The sequence below is a fragment of the Crocuta crocuta genome, unplaced genomic scaffold (assembly GCF_008692635.1).
Source record: "Crocuta crocuta isolate KB4526 unplaced genomic scaffold, BGI_CrCroc_1.0 scaffold70, whole genome shotgun sequence".
NCBI classification, from domain to species: domain Eukaryota; kingdom Metazoa; phylum Chordata; class Mammalia; order Carnivora; family Hyaenidae; genus Crocuta; species Crocuta crocuta.
The window spans coordinates 7,319,409-7,326,589 of record NW_027528417.1 but is presented as its reverse complement, the minus strand read 5'-3'; the positions used below and the strand labels follow the sequence as shown (position 1 = coordinate 7,326,589).

The following is a 7,181-nucleotide window of genomic DNA, read 5'->3' as shown; positions in this document are numbered from 1 at the left end:
ACCTACCTGAAGTGTCGGTGTCGTTGGTGCTGATGGCAATGTCTGCCCTCCTGATTGTGGCGATGCGTACCTATGTCACACTGCACACACAGTACTCTTTAAATATGTGCAACTTCATGTATTTTCATTGTGTTTCTGTGAAATTGGGGCAGGGGGAGTCTTCTCTTGGAAGAACATAAAGCAGCATCAGATGTGGCTGGCACCAGTATCGAACATTCTAGGATCGCTGAACCAAGAGAACAGGAAAGCAAAGCCTGGAGTCCTGAGGTTGTCCTGGGTGTTTGCCCGGGGAGAAAAGGCCAGGGTGCTGCAGAAGGGGTCTCTTCTTGAGGGAAAGATCTTGCAGCATAATCTGCTGTATGGTCACCAAATGCAGGCAAAGAAATTCAAGGAACGATGCCTGTGGGGATCCTGCTCCAGAGCGAACCAACTGGAATTTGTTTCCTGGGCTTCGTCTGAAAGTTTCACATTAGTAGCCACCAGACAAGAGTTTTGCCTGCCAAGTGTGTGATGACGGTGGGCTATCAGTGGATGGGAGTTGCTCAAACCAAAAGTTAGCGTCTGACACACACTGTGGCAGGACCACTTGACCTTTGCCACATGACCCAAGCAGCGTGGCTTCCCTGTCACCCTTCAGTGGAGCATTCGCATGGCAGCTCCCCTGTCCTGAGCACCATGCTGCTGCCTCCTGCTCTTCTGTATCAGAGGAGCGGTTTCGAGAGTTAGAACCATGACGTGGTCGTTGTCACCACTGCTGACACCAAACTATTCAATGTCCTATAGGCACTAAAGTCATAACTTCTAGGGTGACTCTGTTGGACAGAAATCACGCTGCAACATCGATCTTCTAGTGAGTAATAAAGTATCAGCTAATTTAAAAGTGTTCCTAGTTTGTGAATTAGTTGAGACATTACTGATGAAGCACTTTACGCATATTCACTCTATGTTCAAAACAACCTATGGGATAGGAAGTAGTATTACTCTCATTTTACACAGGAGGAAACTGAGACACTGAGAGATAGAGGAATAATTACCCAAATTTGGGGAACAAGACCAAAAACAACTGATGACTTCATCTACCAATGTCATACAAAGAGCACTGTGTGATAAGCCTCCTAATGGTAATGTGATTATCTGGAGGTGGGTGGGGTGTAATTTTGTTTGACCTACAATGTAGTATGTACTTCAGTGTTTGGTGTTTTACCTAAATGAGAGTTTTGGTGGGGTACCAGGGTGGCTCAGTCAATTGAACATCTGACTTCAGCGCAGGCCATGATCCTGAGGTTTGTGGGTTAGAGCCCCGCATTGGGCTCACTGCTGTCAGTGCAGAACCCACTTCGGATTCTCTCTCTTTCCCTCTCTCTTTCTTTCTCTTTCTACTCCTCTCCTGCTGTGCCCTCCCTCTCTCTCTCTCTCTCCCTCAAAAATAAACAAACCTCAAAAAAATGCCTTTTGAAGTTGTAAATGGAATCAATATGTCAGCCCCCACGCTAAAGACTAGAAGACATCAGTTGAGGACAACAGCCACTGGTTTGCCAGCAGTAAGAGGAAGGGCCAGAGATGGGTCCCAGGGACTCGTGAATCAAGACCCCATTCCACCCAACCCATTAAAATCTTCATCGCTAACATAAAAGTACTTGACTTTGTAAAATAACAGTGCCAGACCCCAATTAGATGCAATGGCAATTAGTATTTTTAAAATCATATATCCAGAAGACAGGTGCTGCTGATATAAGCAGGTCGTTAACGCATCTGCTGAATTAATTGCCACTTTCCTCATCATCTGGGATTCTAGTAGAGTGTTAGGCAGATGGGGAAACATCATTGGTAAAAGCAAAAATATTAGAACTAACCTAAAAGTGTGAGTGAAGTTAAATAGTTTGTGGAATTCTCTGTACCCATTTTTCAAAATGAGGGGTTCCTTGCCGTGCTCTGGGAAGGTGTCTGTGTTCCTCAGCACCTGTACAGAGGCAGCCTCAAGAAACTGATTATTAAATGAGTAAGTGGATACATTAAGTGAACAAAAGCAAACAATACATACAACAGAGTTCCATTTATTGTTTCAAAAGGGGCTACATGTGTTCAAAGACATTTATTTTTTCCTATCTGGGTAAACACAGAAACTATCTGGAAGAACATGGTACCTAACTGCTACAGTGGCTACTTCTGAAAAAGAGATTGGAAAGACGGAGAGGGGATTTTCCAGTTCAGAAAAATGGAATCAGGTGCTGGAAGGTAAGTGCTCTAGAAGGTATGTGAAATGACAAAAGTGAGATAGAAAACTTCACATCACATACAAGCACAGTTTCCTAAGACATCTACCATGTATGTTCGTTTGGAAAAAATAAAAATATACAAAAAATTAAAAGCAGTCATCTTTAGATAGTGGGTCACGACTTATTGCTGTTTTCTTTGATGCTTTTTTTTTTATAATTCCCAAAATGCCTACAAGAAAGGTTTATTATTTTCACCAATAAACACATATGCTTCTTAAAGGAAAAGAAAGTGGGGCACCTGGCTGGCTCAGTCTGTAGAGTATGTGACTCTTGATCTCAGGGTTGTGAGTTCAAGCCCCCTGATGGGTGTAGAGACAGATTACTTTAAAAAGAAAGAAAAGAAAAGGAAGTAAAGGAGCATCACACACACTGAGTTTTGTTAGTGTGAAGGCACGCATACTCCTTAGCCCTGTAACCCAGGGGAAATTTGCTGGGTTCCCTGCCTGTAGAACAAGGAAATTTCTCCCCATGCCAGGTGAGGGAGGTCTTACCCAGCAACTCACAGACTGTGACTAAAGCTCACAGGTGCCCAGATTAAAATGGGACAAGCCTCTATAATCGAGTTTCCTCAGACTTGCTCACTCCACACTGAATCATTCATCCACTGGGCGCACATGCTGACAGTTCTAGTTCATTCACTGTGAATGTCATCACCTGTCCCCAGGCACATTAACTTCTGACTCATCACACTTCTCCCAGGAGATTTAGGGATTCTTCGGCTTTGGAACAAAATCAGGCAAGTTTGAGATACATACGCAAACCTCATAGAAATTGAGTTCTGTGTGTACGTGTTTCTGAAGTAGTGGTGTGTATCTTAGAAAATAGTGTAGAGACTAGCAAGTTCAAGGATCATGACTGATGTCTCCTGACAGCCAGGGAGCCTCTCCAGGCAGCTTGGCAGGCAGTGAATGGGGACAAATAGGAAGAGAAAGGAAGACAAATGTGAACGTAAGAAATATCAACACTCTGGAGAGCCTCCAAAATAAATGGGGGTCATCTTTTAGGGGTACATTTTGATATCATATGACTATCAAACCGATAGGCATTTTATTCAAATTAAGCTAAATTCTCAAGCAATAAGAATAAATCATAAGAGACAAAGGCTCCAACTTTCCTCTCAGAGTACTCCATTCCAGAAGACAGTAGAGTAACATATAGTCATAGTAGAGGGAAACGTAACCTAAGAAACCTAAGAAACCTAAGAAATTGGTACTTACCAATTTTATCTTTCACAAGTGAGGAAAACAGAGGTGCCGTCACAAAAGCTTGGACCTATAACTAACAGGGTGTAGACTCTGAAGACCCAAATCTGGGTAGACAGGGACATCCTTCATTGCACTGAGGGTCACAGAATCACTTCCACACAGCTTGTCTAGAAATCTTGGGGTAACGTGTCTATTCCAGTTCAAGTTTTGAATTACCAGTGCTGGGACCTCCTTCCCATTGATCCCATAACATTTTATGAAAGGGGGAGGGAATCTTGTGTTAACAAGATTGTTTCACAATATAGCAAGTATGTGATATTATTTTCTTATTATTTTTTTAATGTTTTATTTTTGAAAGAGAGAGCACAAACCAGAGAGAGACAGAGTGGTTGGGAGGGGGCGGGGACAGAAGATCTGAAGTGAGCTATGTGCTGAGGGCAGCAAGCCTGATGTGGGGCTCGAACTCATGAACTGCAAGATCATGACCTGAGCCGAAGTCAGACATTCAACTGACTGAGCCGCGCAGGTACCCCTCTCATTATTTAAAAAAAATTCTACAATGAATATAGATTATTAATATAATCATGGGGAAATTACATAAAAAATTACTTGGGATTGGTCCAGAACTCTTCATTTTTAAAACTCCACGATGATTCTAATTTATACTAGATTTTGAGAACCACTCCTCTAAACCTAATCTTTAAAGTTCCTCTCCTTTCCCAAATTTCAGTTCTAATGATCAAAGAAATATAATACAAAAAAAAAAATGTAGCACCACTGGAAGGCTAAGAAAGGATACTGTCCTTTGCCAGAAATATTCAGGAATATCTTTGAGAAGTAGTAAAAGTAGACCAAACCTAAGGGGGGCTGACTGATGCACGGTCCATCACAACTGAGGAGAAGCACATCTGGGGAGAAAACTCGGGGAGCTGCTACCAGACAGGACCCCGTGATATCCATGGGCTGTGGTTGGGAGGGGGAGAGGAGTGCCCGCCAGCCCCAGGGTGCTTCAGATGCAGGATATTTTGGGCAATATCCTCATCATTTTAAGAAAGTTCCTTCTATTCCTAGTTGGAGTGTTTTTGGTTTTCCTTTCTGGAATGAGTTGATTTTTTATAAAACAAAATTTGTAATCTAGTGAAATGTGTATATGGTTTTCTTCTTTAATGTGCTAATCAAGTAAATGACATTAAAATTTTCCTAAAGTTGAATCATGTTTGCATAGCTAGGATAAATCTTATTTTTAATATGCTGCTGGATTTATTTGGTGCTTTTTTTTTTGGAATTTTCATCTTTATAAAATGAGCAAAGCCTGTAGCTCTCCTTCCTTTCTTCCTTCTTTCCTTCCTCCTTCCTCCCTCCCTCCCTCCCTTATTTCCTTCTTCCTTCCTCTTTCCTTCCCTCCTTTCTTCCTTCTTCCTTCCTCATTACTTCCTTCCTGCTTCCTTCCTTCCGTCCTTTTTCTTATGTTAATATCAGGATTATTATGCTAGTCTCATAAAATATATTGGAAAAACTTCCATATTTATACATGGTTAAGTAATAAGGGATTTTTAGTACCCCAAAGATCTGGCTGGGTTTGGACACATTTTAATATAAATATTAGACCGCCTTTCCAATTTCTTTTGTGTTTACTGTTTTCTTTAAAATATCTACTTATTTTGCCTATATTGGGCATTTGATTCCTAGAAAATCATGTGTTTTTTCACTTTAGAATTTATTATCATAAAGTTTTATGTAATGTTCCCTTCAATTTTTTAAAACTCTACTGTGTTTACAATTACAGCCCCTTTATCATTCCTACTGTTGTTTATTGGTCTTTTCTGATTTTGTCTTGATTAAACTTGTCACAGTTTGTCAATTTTTTTTGTGTCCCCTCTCCTCTGGAAGAAAGAAAGGGTTCTATTGTTCCATTTCTTAGTTTCTTCTTTTGTATTTATTATTTTATTACTTTGGGGGATTACTTTGATGTTCTTTTCTTAGCCTCTTGAGTTGAAAGATTAGTTCATTTATTTGTTTATTTTTTTATTTATTATTTTTTTTTTTACAAATAGTTTATTGTCAAATTAGTTTCCACATAACACCCAGTGCTCATCCCCACAAGTGCCCTTCTCCATGCCCATCTCCCCCCTCCCCCCCATACCCATCAGCCCTGTTTGTTCTCAGCATTCAAGAGTCTCTCATGGTTTGCCTCTCTCCCTTTCCCCCACCATTTCCGCCCTTCTTCTCCCCCTTGTTCCTAAAAATATGGAACGCTTCACGAATTTGCGTGTCATCCTTGGGCAAGGGCCATGCTAATCTTCTCTGTATCGTTCCAATTTTAGTATATGTGCTGCCGAAGCGAGCACTAGTTCATTTATTTTTAAAATCTCTTATTCCCTAACAAATGTATTAAAGCTATATATTTTTTTAATATGGCTTCAGCTGCACCCTACAGATTTGTATATGTAGTGCCTCTTCTCATTTGTTTCTAACTTATCTGTATGTTCCACTTGATTTTTTCCTAATTCAAGTATTTTGAAGGTTATTTCTATTCCAACTGAATGAATAGTTCTGGGGGTTGAATTTGCTTTTTCTTCTTTTTTGTTATCATGTGTTGATTACTAAATTTGTCTGTAGAGATTTTCTTTTTATTTCTTTTTTTTTTAATTTTTATTTTAAGTTTATTTTTGAGAGGGGTATGGGGAGGGGCAGAGAGAGAGAATCCCAAGCAGACTCTGTGTCCTCAGTGCAGAGCCCAACGCAGGGCTCAAACCCACACATTACAAGTTCATGACCTGAGCCAAAATCCAGAGCTGGACACTTAGCTAACTGAGCCATCCCAGGTGCCCCAAGATTTTCCTTTTTAGAATATGTTGCAATTTGCTTTTAGGCCTAACATATGCTTATTTTTTGGAGACCATTCCATATTTGTTTAGAATTTGTCTTCTTGGAGGTTGGGTACAGAAATCTTTATATAGCTACTATATTAAGTTTTGTTGCTGTGTTATTCAAATCTTCTAAAGCCTTACTTATTATTTGCTTATTGATTGCTGGGAGAGATGTGTTAGCCTCTGTATCAGCTAGCTGTTGCCACAAAACAAACCCCTCAGAACTCAAGGGCTTAACACAGCCATCTTTATTATCATTCCCGTGCCTGTGGCAAAGTGGGGTCAGCGAACCTATTGGCTGAGTGCCTCTGCTCAAGGCTCTGTGGGTGAAGATTGTATGGTGGCTCTGTTGCTAACTGAAGGTCTGTGTGGCTGTAGAGTTGATTCTGCTTCTCATTGTAAGTCTGTGTGTTAGCTGGAGGAACCCTGCTCCACGGTGCCTTTGCTTGTCCAAGACTCATGGCATTTGCCGATGTAATTAAATTAAGGATCTTACTATGAGATCATCCTGGATTTAGGGCTCACTCACCCTAAGTCCAGTGACTGAGTGTCCTTGTAAGAAACAGCAAAGAAACCTCAGAGACATAGAGTGGAGAAGGTGATGTGAAGATAGAGGCAGAGATTGGAGAGACGTGCCTATCAATCAAACAATGCCAAGAATTGCCACTAGCCACCAGAATCCTGCTGAGAGACACGGAACAGATTCTCCCCAGAAGGAATCAACCTTGATTTTGGACTTCAAGCCTCCAGAACTGTGAAGGAATAAATTTATGTTCTTTTAAGCGACTAGGTTTGTGGTAATTTGTTTCAGCAGCCACAAAAAAGCTAAT

At 40.8% G+C, this 7,181-nt stretch overlaps 1 non-coding gene across 1 annotated transcript; it reads right to left on the bottom strand.

Annotated features, from left to right (window-relative positions):
- Positions 1-5,722: 5,722 nt before the first annotated feature.
- Positions 5,723-5,829, bottom strand: LOC144223774 (U6 spliceosomal RNA). Its single transcript, XR_013332818.1, has one exon. It is a non-coding gene; the product is annotated as a U6 spliceosomal RNA (small nuclear RNA).
- Positions 5,830-7,181: the final 1,352 nt, after the last annotated feature.